Source organism: Rhipicephalus sanguineus, chromosome 7 (genome assembly GCF_013339695.2).
Source record: "Rhipicephalus sanguineus isolate Rsan-2018 chromosome 7, BIME_Rsan_1.4, whole genome shotgun sequence".
In the NCBI taxonomy this organism is placed as follows: Eukaryota; Metazoa; Arthropoda; class Arachnida; order Ixodida; family Ixodidae; genus Rhipicephalus; species Rhipicephalus sanguineus.
Window position 1 is genome coordinate 137,949,671 of NC_051182.1, and position 19,810 is coordinate 137,969,480.

General features: G+C 46.6%; 1 non-coding gene across 1 annotated transcript; it reads left to right on the forward strand.

Moving 5' to 3' along the window:
• Nucleotides 1-6,019: 6,019 nt before the first annotated feature.
• On the forward strand, nucleotides 6,020-6,092 carry Trnas-gcu (transfer RNA serine (anticodon GCU)). The gene has a single exon. It is a non-coding gene; the product is annotated as a tRNA-Ser (tRNA).
• Nucleotides 6,093-19,810: the final 13,718 nt, after the last annotated feature.

Sequence of the window (19,810 nt, forward strand, 5' to 3'; positions counted from 1 at the left end):
ACAAAAAACGCCTGGCGCCCCATAAGGAGCAGTTGTTTATAATGAAGCATTTTGAAGCATTAAAGCGGAACCCTCGACACCCGCTATAGAATGGCGAAAGAAACTATAATGCATTAGAGTGGAAAAACAACATCGGTAAGCGTTCCGTACGTGTTTCGCTGCGTCAGTCCAATCTACTGCGCTCGAGCGGTCGTGCCTGGCATTTATGGGTCGAACACGCATTGTGAGAACGCCCCAGGCACAGCGCATCTATGAAGATTGGTGATGACGGGAACAGAGACTACCGGTGCAACCGCCAGCCCCGCTGAACACACACCTTCACAGAGTGTGATGGTCTTGATGTTTTTGTTTGTTTGTTTGTTTCTTGTTTTTCAATTTTCCCGCGAATATTTTAACGCTGGCACGTCTTGTTGACATCAATGATTTCTAAGTACTGTGTCGTGTTTTGTTAATTCTTGCTGAGTGTAACTTCTCAAAACCTGCAAAGACCTGCCGTCTTACGTCTGTGCACCTCTGTTAAAAACGCCACACATTTTTACAGACAAGGAACTCCGTTGGCCTTCGTAGGTGCCACGGAAGTTCATGACGTCCTGAATGCGTTCTCGGATAACTTCTGTCCGCGGGTTTCGCCATATGCATTGTACACAGCAGCCGACGTCTAAAAAGCATAAAAAAGCGAAATATTGCAAAAGCAAAGAGGTATACAGCGGGATATCAAAGAAAAATAGATAGATAGATAGATAGATAGATAGATAGATAGATAGATAGATAGATAGATAGATAGATAGATAGATAGATAGATAGATAGATAGATAGATAGATAGATAGATAGATAGATAGATAGATAGATAGATAGATAGATAGATAGATAGATAGATAGATAGATAGATAGATAGATAGATAGATAGATAGATAGATAGATAGATAGATAGATAGATAGATAGATAGATAGATAGATAGATAGATAGATAGATAGATAGATAGATAGATAGATAGATAGATAGATAGATAGATACGAGCGCTCACCTTGAGTGTGGTGAGCGCGACACTGACGTCGGCGATCTGTGCATTGGCCTCGTCGATGTGGAGGAAGCCCCAGTGGTAGACGTTGAATACCCAGTAACTCTCGTAATCGGTTTTTCCGTGGCTTGAGCGGAAGGCGTTGCTGAAGGTCACTACGTCCCTGCAGAGGAAGTGGTTTCTGGCATTTCGAAGAAGTCTGGCAGGATCAGTCTACAATGATTGTCTAGGTGACACGGGAGGTGTTTGATATGCTCAACATACTTTATTTTGGCTCCGTTACAATCGACAGAACGGGGTGTGACAAATCGTCCGTTAGGCTTCGTTGCCTCACCAGCCGAAAGCACTGTGCGTCTTAGAAACCTTCAACTATCCCCACATGAGTCGTGCAAATTCTCTTTTCAGCGTGTCTCTTTATGAAGAGTCATAAACGGGGCAAGTCACGACTCACCGCATAGAGTAACACTTTTCTTTTCTTACAGTACATCACAAAACAGACGCGGACGCAGGACTAGAGAACCACACAGCGCAAAGGCTGACTACACTGACAGAAAGGGTGCGCTGTGACATCAAACAAGGCCGGCACAAAACCTGTCCGCGCATGCTCAGGTATCGTAGCACCACCTATCAGAGCAGACTGCGTTCGGTGAGTAGTTGGTACCACTGGTACTTCCATACTCGTAGTACGTACAACGGTGCGAGCTTGCTCACCTGAGGGACACGGACATGCCGTATCGCGTTTTCTTGTCGACTTGACCCTGAGTGACGAAGCGTTGCGCGTCGGCACTCTGTGTGTCGGCGGCGAAACTGTTGGTTCCGGGAGTGATGGCCAACGAGTCGAAAAACGAGTAGTCGCAGAGGCCGTCGTCAGGGATGTACATGTACTCCACACCAGGCGCGAGCGTGCAGACCGTCAACAGTTGGGCGAGTGGCGTGGGCACCGTAACAGCTGATCCTGATGATGAAGGGTCAACGTAATCAAAATCAACAAGGCGGTTGATTCAGATTCACTTTTACTTATTTAAAAAGAAAAGCGCCAGGCCATTGCAGAACACGCAGCACAGTCACAGCGAAAGCGGCAAGAGCGGCTTTTTCAGAGTCCGTTGTAAACTCTCAATGCGCGAATACTACAAGTAAACTTGCAAGGTACCCACTGCGCCACAAATAATTATAATTTTTGCGAAGTAGGAAAGCACCCACTGTGCCATTATTCTTCAGTCCGCGGAGAAGTAAGGTACCCGCTATACATTTATAAGGCAATGTGAGAGTTTTGTAATGAGTGTGAAGCTTTAAACGACTTACTCGTTACCATAGGTCGGCAAGCTCACTCATGAGTCGACTCACTTGGACTCACGCAGACTCAGATCGGGCCTGATCAGTCTGGATCTGATTGAGACCGGTGAGTAATATTTTGGAGAGCTTGAGTCCGAGTGAGTCGGGTTGATGAAAATTTTAGTGAGTCTGAGTACGAGTGAGTTCGGTTGAGGAAAATACTGGCGAGTCTGATCTGCCCCGGCAAACTGTTTCATAGGAAGTGCTTGATAAAAATATTACTTGTGAGTCGCGTATTTCGTAAAAATGTCATTACTGGATACAAACCACTAAAACCTCGTACTTGAATGTACAAGATCAAAAGGCGTATCGTAGAGCAACGATTACGTGACATATTGGCGTTAAATAGCGTTGACACCATGATCGAAACAGCTAATTTTACGCTAACGGACTCATGAGTCGACTCACCCGGGCTCACTCAGACTCAGGTCAAGCCGCGAGTATGAGTCTGAGTGAGTCCGGCTGAGTAAATATGTTGGTGAGCATGAGTCCGAGTGAGTCCGGCTCAAAAAAATGTTTCGTGAATCTGAGTCCAAGTGAGTCCGGTTGAGGAAAATATTGGTGAGTCTGAGTCCGAGTGAGCTTTCAGAGCAAAATATATTTCCTGAGTGAGTCTGAGTGAGCTCCGGTTTTCTTGCCGACCTATGCTCGTTACGCAATTCGCACTGTGTGACGCCTATAATTATTTTACTCTGCCACGCTATACGTTAACGCGATTCCTTGCCCGACATGAAGTCTGCATAGGATCGTTTTGAGAAGGAGTTTCTGACGCCGGCGTCGCTCTGTGGTACAATACGCGACTTCTACGCAGAGGGGTTCAAATCCCGCGGCATCCTGGTTATCTTTTTTTTCCCTCTCGTCTGTTGTGGTAGCGGTTACGGACATCGGCGGCCGCGTACAACAAGGCCACCAAAATTGGCTGTTGTGATCTCATAACAGCTTTCGCTGCAAAGTGGTTACAGGATGACAAGTATACGGGGGAGGACACCAAGGTAAAAGATCTGCAGCGGGACCCTCAGTTACTTATACAAACACTGATGACAATAGCTAACACAGAAAATGAACGCAGTTATCGGTGAAATCAAACATAGTAGATACATTATTAAGCACTATGTATATTATTAAGCATTTCAGTTCAGATCAACTAAAGAAGAAAAAAAAGCAAAAAAAATAGGGCGGCTACGCATTAGTGGAGCGAAGACTATGAAAATAACGGAGCTGCTGGCGTTGTCCTCCTTTCCCTCACACTCACTTCCCTTTCCCATCTCCTGGTTGTAAGTGGCTATGACATCGTCACGTGGTTGTGACGGTGAAGAAGGGTGCAGCAAAATTGGGAAATACGGAATTTCTTATATGGGCGAACTTGTGCACGAAATGAAACTTCAATGTACAAGCAATTCGCGCTGTACACTGATAGCGGCGAGAACAGTCTTCGGCCTTCGAGGAATCTGATCAGCAGTAAAAGGGCGTCGGCAGTTTGCGCCTGTGTGCACGGAACGTTCTAGTGTTATCATTGGTGGCCGGGTTAGTTCGAGAATGAACTCTACTATTCTCGTTGCGCGCTAAAGCTTATCGGAAGATCCTAAAATAATCTAGAAAGTTCCCCGAGATTCGGGCGTGGTTTGCGCAATGCATCATACATGTAACGTACCGGTTACATAAAAATACTAGAAGCGCGCTTGGCAATATGCTTTACCCTCTCCCCTGCTCCTACGCCCTCACCATCATTTCCCTTTCCCACCCCCTTGCTTTGGTACACTATACAATGCAATGCCACGCTTTCCTTCTTTCTCTTTCTGTCTCTTTCTCTCTATGTTAGGCTTAGCAAAATTAAGCCTAATCAGGGTTAATTAGATTTTGCCCAGTCGGGCTTATTCAGGCTCAGCTAGTCTTAATTTGGCTTATACTAACTAGCCTTAGCTCAATTAGACCTAATTAGGCATATCTTAACAAGGATAACTTAATTAGGCTTAACTTAGGCTTAAATGGTCCCAATTAAGTTTAATAAAATTTAGTTATTCTTAATTATACCCCAATGTATTAAACTTTGCCTATTTAGGCTCAACTATGATTAACTTGGCTCAACCAAGTTTAACTAGCCTTGAATAAGCTTAACTTGGCTTCGCCAGGTGACGTCATACCCAAGCGTAGGCTTGGATAAGCTTATCTTGGCATCGATCAGTGACGTCATAGCTAGGCGCAGTTTTCTGTCCGCACCGCATGACCTAACGAAAAGCCAGCTCCGCTGTTTAAATAAGGCGAAGTTACAAGTGAGAAATAAAGTCGATGGTGAAACACCCAGGGTAAGAGTGCAGTCATTGCAGGTCGTGATGCCTAGGCAATATTTACAGACTACGAGGGAAGCAAAAGATTTGGTAGCTGAAGGTAAATCATTCCAAAGTGAAATTGCAGTGAACGCACATGTTTTTATTTTTTGCCGTCATTACTATGAACCACAGGTATAAAAAAAATTGGACCATCTCCCCGAAGGAAACCCTGATGGGATGCGAAGCAGCAGCGTTGCGCATGGGTGGCGTCACGGGCTGAACGGCGCTAACGCGGGTGCTGCGGTGAGTGCTCGAAGATTCGTTTGAGGCGAAACTCGGTGTAGCGTTTACTGGTGTAAACGTTTGTTTGAAACGCAGACACGGGAGGCGAGCGGGCGTTGGAGCCGGCAGCTGTGGGCGCTCCGGCGGGTGAGGGAGAGAGTGACGTACGCGCGCACCTGCGAGGGAAGCGTGCGAGGGGAGCGTGACGTCAACGCCCAGCTGCGGCGTGACCTACTTGGCACCGCTCCAACACCTGCGCCGAGGGAAGCGCGTTGCCTCGCGTTTGTGCGGACGGAGGGACAGCGTTACTCAGGCAAGTCAAAGAGCTGCTTCGCATCTGAAAATGTTATTGGCGGCAAACATTGTTACATTTTAAGTGCGAATGCACTTTATAAGCGACCCTGAATCCGCCGTCCCATAGCAACGGCGCGAGGAGCGGAGAGGAGCGTCTGTAGCAACGGCGCAGCGACGTCACGCCCCACGTGACTGCGCGCGCTCCGCCCTCCGCTCCGTGGCTGCGCGCGCCCCGCGCATTGCCTGTGGTGATGAAGGCCGGCGGCGAGACGCCGAACGAAAGCGTGCGAAGCGAGCCGAGCACCCCGAAGCCGATCTGGCGCGGGGACGCGCGATGCGTGAGCGAGCGCGGGCCCTCGAATTCGATCGGCCGGACGCGCGCTTCAAGCGAGACTTCCTGGACCGCAGCTTCGGATATAGCTGCGCGGTGTGCGATCGACTGTGGTTCGACAACAACCTGAGCCCCATCTCGGGCGTGCGCAACGCCGCCAACAAGTTGAACGCGTTGCGGGTTCTTTGGAACGAGTTCGGAAGACAGATCATCATCATCAGTAAAAGTGCTTTGCACTTAAAAACGGCCAGACCTCCGTGGGTCGGCTGGCGCGTGCTCTCTCGCTGCCGTCTCCTTCGCTCGGCTCTGCAGTTTAGTCGCGCGCGCCCCCTCATAACATCACCCCGTGCTTCGCACTTCCTCATACTCCCCTTCGGGGAAATGCGGGTTTTTTTTTATACTGCAAAATCTCAAGTGCCATGAACGGAAGCGTGGGGTTGTTATGAAGCAACTTGCGGTACAAGACGACTATGTTAAACTGAATCTGCGCCCCGCCGCGGTGGTCTAGTGGTTATGGCGCTGGACTGCTGACCCGAAGGTCGCGGGATCGAATCCCGGCCGCGGCGGCTGCATTTTCGATGGAGGTGAAAAATGTTTTTGGCCCGTGTGCTTAGATTTAGGTGCGCGTTAAAGAACCCCAGGTGGTCGAAATTTCCGGAGCCCTCCACTACGGCGTCTCTCATAATCATACGGTGGATTTGGGACGTTAAACCCCGCGTATTATTAAACTGAATCTCTTGGGCTACTTTGTACAACGTACTTGACAAGGAAAACCATTTTAACACCAAAGCTCTTGTAGGTGGCTGTAGTGTCTGCTGTGGCAATGAATTATCATCATCATGTCGGCGCGCGTTCGCTTCGTCTTCTTCTTCATCCCCCCTAACAGGTGCGCCGGGCGCGTGCTCTACCACAGCGGCGATTACTCCTGCCTGGGATGCGATAACTGGGATGGCCGAGAGAACGTGTACAGAGAGAGAGAGGGGGAAATGAAAGGATAAAGAGATACAGAGAAAGGAAAGAGATAAAGAGATAGAAGCAAAGAGGAAGCGAGAAGTAGAGAGAGAAAGAAGGAAAAGAAAGAGGAGGGGAACGTTACGAAACCTCATGTAACACTAGTCACGTGTCATGCTCCGGCTAAAATCACGTTACACTAGTCACGTGACGTGTTCCCGCCGAAATCACGTAACGCTATAGTCACGTGACACGTTCCCACCAAAATCACGTAGCAGTTACCACGTGACCTAAGATCACGTAACACTAATCACGTGACATGTTCCCGGCAACATCGCGTAACGCTAGTCACGTGGCGTGAAATGACGTAACACTAGTCACGTGATATGTCCCCGCCAAAAGCGCGTAACAAAATCAAATCACGCATTGAGATTTAGTGAATGCCAAGAGTCCCATGACAGCAATGTGGGAGCCCTCCAATCGATTGAAGCATCTTACGCAAAACTCTTACGCAACACTCTGAAGCAACACCCCGAAGCCCGCTTGTACCCCTTGGAATAAATCGGCGGGTGTCTGCAGCCGGCATTCGGTATCGAACACGGTGCCTCCCGCATTGGAAGCAAACGGCCAACCATTTCGCCACCGCTGCGGCACTTAGTGAATGCCGCGTTCGCTTTATAACCGCGCTAAGCCTACGTTATTAATTATGCGCCATGTGAGCTACATAATTATGAGCCCCAGTTTGAGAATTGCCGCATAACTGGTAAAAGTTCTGAAACAGTTACCCGGGAAATGATCCAGGCAGCAGCGATTGACCTCTGAGGTGAGCGATGCATGAGCTCGGTGTCGACAGCACTCATCAAGAAAGATTTGAAACTATCTCAACAGAGCACGTGTCGATGACGGTTAAAGGCTAGGCTTCATTTCTGGCTGATTTATGATATTTCTTCTTTGTTTTCTTTTTTTTTAGGTTTCCGGGTTTTCTTCGGCGCCGCGTATATATGCGCGTTGCAGAAGAAAATAGTTTATATAAACTAATTGTAAGTCAGCGCCTCGTGTTTAATTCTTATTGCCCTCGTCTCGCTAGTTGCGCTGTGGTTTGCCGCCAACTTGCTTACCACTTGTGGTGGTCCTTGGGGTCGATGGCGCAGGATTGGGAAGGCCCCCACTTCCGCTACTACCGTCACCGCCAACTAGCGACCCGTGATCGTCAGGGCCAATGCTCGACGCTGCCACCGTCACTGAAAAAGAGGAACACCGAATCCAACATCGATGTGTACGGGAGGAGCCCGCGTACGATTACTTCCCGCAGAATTTTGTATTGAAACGCGTAGGCGTGCGTAGGGTTCTTCATTAGGCGGGGTCAAGTTTCACTGCGAAGCCCCCCCCCCCCTCCCCACAACTGTCGTTTTCGAGAGATGGCAAGCTCCGCAAGGGATACAAAAGTAAAGATGAAGCCGCGCGTGCGCGCGCGCACGCACGCACGCACGCACACAACACACACACGCACAAACACACACAAACACACACAAACACACACAAGCACCCGTTCCAGCCCATAGAATCAAAACGCAATGCAGAAGTTCCCCGGTTCCTGCTGTCAACCCCTGCGGCCAGTGTTCCCGAGTTTTTCTACTTCCACGACAATTCAACTTTGTATCTCAAAATGAAACAAGTTCGCTTCGGATTGATCCGGTGGATTTCTCTTACAACACGCATTTCAGCATCGAAGGGGGGGGGGGGGGGCTCGTTAGGAGCGTCCCGTTAAGTGTTGAACTGCCATGTACTTACGATGGCGGGTCAGGGTCACTGCCGCGACGACAGCGACGATCAGCGCGAAAACGAAAAGACCGCCGATAAGCACAGTCAGCCCCCATTTGGCGTCGCTGTCCTTGGAGCTGAGGGAACACGAATCGGAGAGGGCGATATCACAACCACTTGTTACCGCTTCCGAAAGACGATACATTTGATAAAACATCCTAGAGCTATAGAACTGGGTAGAGCCGGATTGAACTAGAGATGGATGCGTGACAGAAGTGAATACGTGTTCATGTACTTACTCGGCATCTGTGTAACGAAAAATAGCGAACACTTTAGGCGATCTTAATGTTAACTTTACGTATATTTAATCGCGTTAGCCCTTAGCGTACGGTGAACTTTTGTTTCACTTGGGTAGACTTTGGAGTGATACAAGGCTGTTCAGTAGCGACTAGATGTGTCATCTTGATCGCACCCTCTTACGCAAAACAAAAGTCTGTTCTTTCAGGGTACTCATTCAAATAATTTAAGTGCACTCGACGACTTCAGCTGCGCTTCTCTCTGCGTGGCCTCCGCAATCCGCAAGCAAAGCGTAGTCACGGTGGCGGAAGGGATCGCGGAGGATACGCACATAGAAGCATGTGGTTGAGATCTGCTCCGCCAGGTGTCTCAAAGATCCCAACAGTTCACAAGAAAACAGTTCTGCTCTTGGAATGAACTCATTAAGTCAATTTACCCTGTCAGTCGATTGGGCCTTCTCTTTACTAAACTTATGCTGTGACATCATATGTAGCATATACCACTCGTAACCGTGACACATTCACTCCGTTTTATAAGTTTTATTTTATTCGGGGTTTTCAGATAGGCCAAGAAAAGCACAACATCAGGTTGACAAGAAGCGGACCGGAAGTCGCGAGCAAGGAACATAATATCGCAAGAAACTAGCGCCATAACATCATAATTAATATCCAAGTTTGAGCGAGATACATGGCATCCATTCGATTTTCGAATATACGACAAGCAGCCACGCTTGCTGACACGCCTATCAAAAAGCAGGAATTTCTGACAGCATAAAGCGCTGACAAGGACGCATGGGTAGACGACACGTATACAGTCGTCAGCCAGCTTAACTCGAACGCTCCGCAGTGTGTCCTGAAATGGTTTGATTGACGCCAACGCCACATAGCTTTGGGTTCTGTTGCCTAGATGTTACGAATGCATGCGGACATACTATCCAAGAATACCGCGAAGTATTATATCGGCCCAGCGCTTCGCGGCTGGCATCAGTCAAACCAGTCCAGGCCACGCTGCGGAGCGTTCAAGTTAAGCTTGCTGACGACTGTACATTGCTAGACTTGCGACTCAACATTTACTGCCAACTTTCTATTGACAGTCCACTCATTACTGGACCACCAACATGGACAACCAACCCTCAAATAATAGTGCAGAAGCATCAGAATTATTCAATCATACGAATTGCTCAATTTCCCATAGGCTTCATCCGTCAAAATCCGAACACGCCGTTGGCCGAAATCGCTGAGGTCTTCTGACTGCGGCGCCATCTGTGGGCGAGAAAACAAGCTAATAACCGGCATATTTGCGTGTCTCGGTGCTTAAAGGGACACTAAAGAGCAAAACAATTTTTCTCGCATTAGTAAAGTAGTCTTCCACGATACCAAAAACACCACGCATTCTGCGCGAAGACGCTTAATAAGCGAGAAAACGCGCAAAAAGAAAATACAGGTGGCGACGCCACCTTGGAATTCCCGCACCATTTGCCGTGACGTCAGATATTTTTGACGGCACCTGCTTGGGCCTACGTAGTTCCTAATCGGTTAAATCGAAGTACATTGTCCTCTGAGGGGGCCAGAGACTTGACGTAACGAGTTTGTCGAAATTTCGTCGAGCCGGTGGCGCCAAAATACGTTAAATGCTCTTTGAAGTCTTTTACGTCACGAATTACAAAATTCGGCGCGAAATTTAAAAATGAAACTTTGAACTTGGTTTTCTCCTCTAATAATAAACCTATGGTGGTGAAATCAACTACACAAGAGTTCTCCGAGCACACTTTATCAATCTAAACCAATTCATTGTTTCTCTTTAGTGTCCCTTTAAGCCCGCAAGAGATGTCGCATTCATGAAGCGAGCAGTGTTTTTTACGCTTGCGGCTCACGTTTTGCTGCTGATAATGTGCCTATAAAACTCATGAACGTTTTTTGAAAGCACCTCTAATTCTTGCTGCGGCAAATGTCACAATAACAACGAAGACTGCAGCGATCATGGCGATGCGGTGTGTTTTCTGTCGTCGCTCCCAGGTGGGGCGCCTGGTGGCAGACATGTCACCGCCCCGTTATAAAGGGGACGCTCATAGCATCCATCCATCCATCCATCCATCCTCTACAACCCTCCGCGAATTGGTCCATAGCAATGTCCCGGTTTCGGAACACACTTTCGAGACTTGCATTATTGAAGAACTCTGGAGAAGCATGTCATCTTCGCTTCTGCCCTTGTCAGCACTCGCTGCGGGGAAGTTCTTCCCACCATGCGCACTGAGCAAAAAACTCCGTAAAAGACCATTTTTCTAATTTTGCAAGATGCTCTCCTCGTCTTACAACGGAGCCGTATATGGCACACCTACTGGTATTCTTCGTGTCGCTGTCCGTATGGAAAAACCCCTAGTGCCCTCTAGGGAGCAGCGGAAGAACTAACTCAATGCATTAGTTCCCCCACCTCTCTCTAGAGAGCACCAGATGACTTTTAAGGGCTCGTTTTTCTTTGTTAGACACAATATCAATGAGAACTAACAGATAATAATGCCAAAGAAGGTATAGATGATGTTATTTAGAGTAATTAGAATATAAATGTGAAGAAAGTAAAGTGGACGAAAAGATAACTTGCCGCCGGCAGGGACCATGGCTGCGATCGGCGCTGACTAACACTAAAGTGGACGGGAGGATGACCGCCGCCGTAGATCTGTGGTAGAGCATCGGACACGTTATTCGAAGGTCGCACGTTCGGTCTCTGCCGGCGGCAAGTTATCTTTTCGTCCACTTTACTTTCTTCCCATTTATATTCTAATTACTACAAATAACATCCTCTATACTTTCCTTGGCATTATTGTCTGTTAGTTTTCATTAATAGAGAGCACCAGGGATTTTTTAACTTTTGATCCTTCAAATGTGTATTTGAAGGATTAAACTGGTAAAAACACTGGTTCCCTCTAAGGAGCGGCGGCAGAACTAATCCATTGATGCGATAAAGACCTGTCAGTACGTGCTTCGCCATGTCGACACGAGGTACTGCGTTGGCAAGCTCGTCTGCAGCGAGTGAGCGCCGGCCGCGCATTGTGAGAACGCCCGAAGAACTAAGAATGGCGACGAGAGCAGAGACGGGAGTGTGACCGGCAGCTGCTCTGGTCACCCACCTTCACAGAGTGCAATGGCCTTGAGTTTGACTTTGAGACCGTTCGACATATTTGCAACCAGCTAATCTAGTAACGTTGTTTGCAACAGGGCGCTCTGAAACCGTTTCCAAATAATTTACCGTCCGGCGTTCCAGCAAACGACGTCTCAAGCCGTGATAAGTTGGCCTTGGCTACTTACTGCAACAGAAAGCACTAGATGCAAATATTTTTGTCAGTACTGTTAAGCTTTAAAGGGACACCAGAGGCAAGTAACACTTTATGCCAGAGTGAAAGGTCAATGTGTGAGAACGTATAAAACGTCAGTAGTATCAACAGCAGTGCTCTAGTAATCGAGAAATTAAGGTAAATGTAGGGCACGATGTGCGCCACGAGTGGGACATTTTGGAAATGATACCGATGACGTCAAAGAGTCCCGAGTACAATTACCACTACTCATCAAACTAGTTGCAATAACAAAAGAACCTGCCGTGCATCACAAGACGCAATAAAATGCTACTTGTTCGTTTCTGTTTGATTCCGTGGAAAAAATAACCTCTTGGAACTACCATTGGGAACGGCGCGAGTGGTTCAAATGTTCCGTTTTCGCCGAGCTGCGCGTCTCAGTGGTAGTTTCGGTATCGCGCACTGATATGTGTGCCTGCTCTTGCTATTTTCGCACTGTTGGTATTCTACTGCTACTGCTGCTGGCCAAGCTAAGCTCCGTTACAGTGAACTATACAGTTTCGGATTTGCCTGTGCCTGCGTCTTGACAAGGTTGATGGCCGCTGTTACGCAACAAACCGTAGCGTCGGCGGCTGGGCAGTAAAGGCGGGCAACGTTGGGCACGGCCACTGCTACGTCAGAAGGTCCGTTCAGCCGGGTGATTTGAAGTGCGCTGACGCCGCGCGGACCACTTAAGCGTATTTTCTTTCAAAATAAGCATTTCCTTGGCACGAAACAAGCACTACAAGGTTTCTGGAACGCTATTTCAACAATCAACGTCGACCTAATATTTGCCTTTAGTGTCCCTTTAAGGAGGACGTCATTCTGCTCTGAAGGGAATTTTCGATACCACCTAACTCTGCAATAGCTATCGAAAATTCTTGATTCGCGTCTCGATTATTGCACCAGCATCGGTCACACTAAAAAGGAGCATAGACAAGCGAGAATGAATGGTTGTAATCTGTGATAATTAGATTTTTATGAGGCAACAAATCTTGCGATGCAAATCCAATTGTTGAAATTTACCTCTTATTTGGGTCGCTCCTGTCTCGTAATCTGAAACATGAGTACAAGCAACTTGCAATGGTGTATACTAAACTAATCTGATGAGCTGAAGATATAAGGGCAAGAATCCTTCAGAAGCATGCCCGAGTATCTGTTAAAACAGTGCAGAAGAATTAGTGGACGACTGACACGCAACAAAGCGCAAAAATAAAACAAGTACATGAAACAAGAACGGTGTCAACGCTGTCAACTGCCACACAAGGACCTTCCAGGCCAAAACTGAAACATCGAAAATTTCGGAGTGTACGTCGTAGCTAAATGAATGACAATTACGCTTCATTAAAAATCAAAACAAGCGGGAAGTTCACTTTTTGGAACTTTCCTCAGAGGATACTTACCAGCCCGTTAACTGGCACAAATTCATGTTGAGAATTTAGCCATCAGCCATTACCAGATTCCACCATAATGACGCCTTCCATCGTAATGGAGGACATTGAAACGGGCATGGTGGAGGCATGGCGTGTGACGCGTCACCCTCCCAGCAAGTCCATTGCATCTGCGTCCAGTTCTACACCCTGAGGTGGGACTAATTGAGAGCACTAAACCACGTCAACATATGCACATGGTAGGCGTCTCCTTCGGCCCCTAGACGACGTTTACCGTTTGCAGTTGTTGCTGTGAATAGCTGCTCTCTTATTATCCCCGTTCAGGGTAGTCAACTGCACACAGCCGCGTATGTTTTCCAATTGCTCAGGGTACGCATAAGCCGGATTAATGTGCATTCAGTTAGGCAACAACAGCACCCACTTTTTCTCCACTATGTCCACTATACAATATCCACCATTGTGACGGAAAACATTCAATCGTAATGGTGAATTATGGCAACGGGTGACGAACAAGTGGAGTGACGATCAAGTTGATACGTCACGGATATGTCACAAAAATTATCAGATCTCCTATATTTACACACCATATCCGTGACGCATCAGCTTTTACGTCACTGGCACTCCGGAGTGCACACTAAAAGGAGAAAATGTCGAAAGGTTGTCTTGCAATGACGTAATGCACGCTAGTTCCGACGGAAACTTGAAATACTGCTGCAATGTGAACAGACGAAGATATAAGAAAGGCACACTAAAGCGTGGTCATGTAGTGTCGTGTCTGTGCATTTAGGAGAACATCTTGCGGCTTCGTCTCTACTCACTCCAGCCGTATTCGATCGCTCCCTTTTTAAATGCGAAGCATTTCTTAGCAAACCTCTGGCACTTTGAGCGTTTCTATCTATCTATCTATCTATCTATCTATCTATCTATCTATCTATCTATCTATCTATCTATCTATCTATCTATCTATCTATCTATCTATCTATCTATCTATCTATCTATCTATCTATCTATCTATCTATCTATCTATCTGCCTACGTCTGGGTGCTCTCATGATCGTCTCCTTAACTTGATGTAGACCATAATTGGCATGGGAGGCAGGGGCGTAGCCAGGGGGGGGGGGCTTATGGGGCTTCAGCCCCCCCCCCCCCCCCGAAATTTTTCGTGCTCTCATACACCACCAACCAGCGGCGTCACCCGGGTGGTGGGATTTATTGGGCTTCAGCCTGATTATCATTTATTTAATTATTTATCTTTTTATGACCCTCAAAATGTTAGCAGAAGCAAGTTTGATATCGGGCTCTACACAGATGGCTCAAAAGTGGATGATGACACAAAACATCAACTGCTAGCTTCTCCTTGGATTCCTCCGCCATGCTATATGTTTAAGTCTATGAACGATTTTAAGCAGAAACGAATGTTTACGTGGCTTGGCTGGACAGGTACCGATGGCTTAGCTTCTCAGCGCTTCAAGAGGGTGCGTTTTGCCGAGTGTGTGTCCTTTTTAGCAGAAGTGAGATTGGCAAGGGCCAACATGCGCGCACTAAGGCCCTCGTATCCAATCCATTTCAAAAGTGGAAGCACGCCCTCGAAGTCTTCGGTGCACATGAAGTCACTAAATATCACACTGACGCTCATCTGGTAGCCGATAGTTTTCTTCAAACCTTCTCAGGATGTGTTCCCAGTGTTGTTGATCAGCTGGACCATGGCAGGCAAATTCAAATAAGAGAGATCCGAAGGAAGTTACAGCCTATTGTTGAGACAGTTCTCTTTTGCGGGTGGCAAGGTGTGGCTCTCCGTGGACATAGAGACAGTGGTCCCATGGATTCAAGCACAGCCTCCTCTACAAATACAGGCAACTTCAAAGAGCTGCTTCGCATGCGCGCGGATTGTGGCGACACAGATAAAAAAAAAAGCATTTGGAAAGTTGCCCAAATAAGGCCTCATATTTTAGTTTATATGTATAAAACCACATTATAGAAATCTCTGCTGCAATCATCAAGGAAAGCCTAGTCGCAAAAGTAAACGCTGCAGGCTGCTTCTCCGTACTTGCTGATGAAACGACGGATGTTGCGGGTATCGAGCAGCTTACTGTTTGTGCAAGGTACTGTAATAAGGATGCGAACGGAATCGAAGAAGTGTTCTTAGGCTTTGTGCCAATTCACGACCAAATGGCCGGGCCCTAGCCGACACCATCATAAGGCTCCTTATAGAAATGGGAATTAACATGCAGCATCTCCGTGGTCAAGGCTACGGTGGTGCAAGTTCGATGGCCGACAAAACGAATGGTGTTCAAGCTGCTGTCCGTGAGAAATATCCAGCCGCACTCTATGTATTCACTGCGCGTGTCACTCCCTTTATCTAGTTGTGTGTGCAGCATGCTCCATCACAGACATTCGAAACTCTTTTGGGACTCTGAAGGCGACGTCAGCCTTTTTCCGTAAATCTTCTAGCCGCAAACACGTTTTGCGAAAAGTGATAAGTTTGAGCTGTCCTGAGCCTACAAGGCAGCGCCTTTTGGGACTATGCGAAACGCGCTGGGCCGAGAAGCACGATGCAGTGCTTTCATATGTGAGCCTCTTTCAGCCGTTGATCGCAGCACTAGAGGAAACTAAGTTTAACGGAAATGGCGAAAGTCCAGTGCAGGCAAACAGTCTAATGTTGGCACTCTTTTCACCAGCGTTCCTTGTAAGCCTGCATGTGACGGAACACGTGTTAGCACTGACTTTGCCACTGTCAAAGAAGCTGCAGACGAGGAGTATCGACATGAGCGCTGCCATTGACGACATAGAACTGATACAGCAGACAATTGAAAGTGACCGCAAGAACACGAATGTTTCTTTCTCAAAAATATTTGCACAAATGCAGGCATTGGCAGAAAAACTGAATGTGGAGATCACCAGCCGTCGAGCCGGTGTCCGGAAGCAAAACCTTGGGAGCAATGCATTCGAAAGTGCGGAAGAATATTTTCGCAGAACCTTGTTCATTCCGTTCATGAACCACGTACTAGCCCAGTTAAACCAACGGTTCGAACAGCACAGGACACTTCTAAAGGACTTTTCATTAATTGTATCATCCGAAATACCACCAATGCAAGATGATCGGGAGAAAGGAGCAGAAAATCTCCTGACTGTTTTTGCGCATGACGTCGAAACAAGGGCTGGTTTTGGAGAACTGCGACTATGGTGGACAAAGTCGGCGAACAAAGCAGCAAACCAGAGCCCCGGTACAGGAACCGATGCCCTCTCTCATTGCGACAGCAGGTTCTGTGCGAATGTGTACAAGGTACTCCGGATTCTAGTCACCCTTCCAGTGACCACTGCCAGCGCAGAGGGAACGTTTTCAAGCATGAGGTTACTTAAGAACTACTTACGCTCCACGATGTCTGAGGAACGCATGGTTGGCCAGGCACTTCTGTACGCCCACAGAAATTCGACATCAGCGTGTCGGAAGTCATTGACCGCTTCGCTAAGCTTCCTCGTCGGGTCAACGTTGTCCTTTGATACCGAGCAGGACAAAAATCAGCGCAAACGAAAGGAAAATACACTACTGTACCAGAGTTCAGGTCAATGAGCCCGTAATTCTGACGCAATATTATTGTTCACCACCTTTTAAAGCCGTGAGGATTTTGTACCTTCTAGCAGTTAACACTGTGACCTAATATAAACATAAGAATACGGGCATCAGGTGGACATTACCAGCCAATCGACAGCTTCACCTTGTTCACTGAGAGGTCGGCATACGCGGCGTTACCAAACAAATTCAACTATTGGGAAGCCGTACTAACAGCATTGTTTGTTACTTTGATTTGTCGTTTTTGTTCTTCATTGCTTTTTGAACTAGAAGCGGCAACCTTCCTTTAAATTGAGTGCACAATAGTGGTTCGCACTTTTAAAACAGTTTTGAAGTAGTTTCTTTCGTTATTTCTGCGCTCTTCCTTTATAGTTCTGTTTACATGGTGCGTCCGAGACAGCAGCTTGGCCCAAGGACATATCAATTGGCCATTATGTATAGTGATCATTGCTTAGTTCCGTTTATTGATTGCATATTTAAATGTACATTTGTGAAGTTTTGCGTAAGCATACTGCGCACTGTTTCCGGTGACTTATATTTTGCCCGTATTCGAGGTGTACTTTCCCATTCTTGCTTTTCTCTGGCCGCATCATTTGTGCAAAAAGATTAACATTTTGCGTAAACAATCTGCATTAAAATCCTGGTTATTTCGTGGACTTCATTTTTTGTTATCAGGCACCTCTTCAGTTCAAAGCTGATGCAGTTCCGAAGTTTACGTGATATTTGCCATACCTGTTACACACACACACAAACACAAATATTGAAAAGATTGAAGACAGTTATTCCTGGAAAGATTTTGCGGGCATGCCAACATAATATTTTTACGAAAAAACACATTTCTTACTCGTTCTTAACAGAGGGCAGCATTCAAGAAGTGATTTGCAGCATCTAATACAAATTGTCACTGGTAATACATATTAATGGTAATACCAGTGACAATGTATGTACATGGTAATACATGTACATACCCACGCCGCTTTGGAAAATTATGAAACCGGACGACAAAACCACAGTCTCTCTTTGTGACACTTCTGGATCCCCCGTTGCCGACTGCGACGTTCCATCCGTCAACGATGCATTTTGTTCAGTCTTTACTAACGAACCTAACAACGAACTTCCTGATTTTCCGCATTTTGCTTTTCCGCCAATGCCAAAGATTACATTCAATTCAGAGGGAATTGTAAAAGTTATTAACCAATTAAAGAACTCTTCGTCATGCGGTATAGATGGCATAAACGCCAAAATTCTGAAAAATACTAAACATGTATGTAGTTCCATATTGTCAATCATTTTTCAGCAGTCACCCGACACAGGTGAAGTCCCATTAGACTGGAGAGTTGGGAAGGTCTTTCCGTTCTTCAAGAAAGGTGACCGCTCATTTGCAGGTTACTACCGACCAATCTCGCTCACTAGTGTTTGTTCAAAGATCATGGAACACGTCATCTTTTCTCATGTTGCTACATTTTTATCATCCGTAAACTTCTTTCACCCAAACCAACATGGCTTTCGTAAAGATCACTCATTCGAGACCCAACTAACATTATTCCTGCACGACATTCACCTTCATATGGACCGTAACATCCCAATTGACACACTGTTCTTAGATTTTGAAAAAGCCTTCGATAAGGTACCCCACTCCCGTCTCCTTCAAAAAACCTCGCGTCTAAACCTTCATCGGCATGTTTTTAACTGGATTAAAGCATTCCTAACAAACCGTAAACAATTCGTGCATGTTAATGATCACTCCTCCGACCTCTCGCATGTCTTGTCCAGCGTGCCCCAGGGTATCGTCCTAGGGCCTCTTTTATTCCTAATATACATTAACGATATTCCGCTTTCCGTTGAATCTAACATCCGTCTTTTTGCTGATGATTGTGTCCTCTACCGCCCTATAAATAACCCCACCGATGTCTCCTCTCTACAGCATGACCTCTCACGCATTCAGCAGTGGTGTACCACCTGGTTGATGTCCCTTAATGCGAAAAAAACATTACTAATTTCTTTCCATCGTCGCCGAAACCACACGCCGGCTACTTACACAATCAACAACTGTCATATAGCTGCTACTGACTCGAATAAATACCTGCGTGTCCATCTTTCGAGTAACCTATCTTGGGGCGACCATATAAATCACATAATTCACTCCGATAACTGCGCTCTCGGGTACACACGCCGTAACATTTCCATGACACCACCTTCCGTTAAACTACTCGCTTATGACACCATTGTCAGACCAAAACTTGAGTATGCAGCTGCTGTCTTTGACCCCCACCAAACTAATATCGAAATACTTGAGTCAGTACAGAACCGAGCAACCAGATTCATTGTTTCAGATTATTCCCGCTACTCGAGCGTCTCCGCCCTCAAATCCCAGTTAAATCTTTCTACCCTCGCTCTTCGTCGTCGTATTGCACGTCTCTGCCTTTTTCACAGATTCTTTTATTCAACCCCGCGTCACAACCACCTCATCCAGCCGGTCCATCGAGGTCATCGCACAAGTCATCCAAATGCTGTGATTCCGCCATGTGCCCACACCACCTCATTTCAGCAGCCCTTCTTTTTACGCACCACCCGAGACTGGAATGACCTTCCGAACGAAGCAGCAGTCATCCGCGCTTTTGCGCGCTTCAAAAATGCCATCCAGGAAGCAGACTCAACCACATCCTAACATACACCTTCATCGATACCGCCATTTTATGACGCCCACCCCTCATGTAAAGTCCCATATGGAACCTTTGAGGATATAATAAATAAATAAATAAATGAATAAATGAATAAATAAATAAATAAATAAATAATTAAATAAATAAATACATAGATAAATAATTAAATGTTATTCATATACTTAGTCGTTCTAAAAATTCAATGAGGAGGTCACGCTGCAACGTGAGCCCCCCCCGAACAAAATTCCTGGCTACGCCACTGATGGGAGGGTAAGAGGATTTGACGAATATGACTGTCGGGTCATCACATGAATAACGTGAAAATC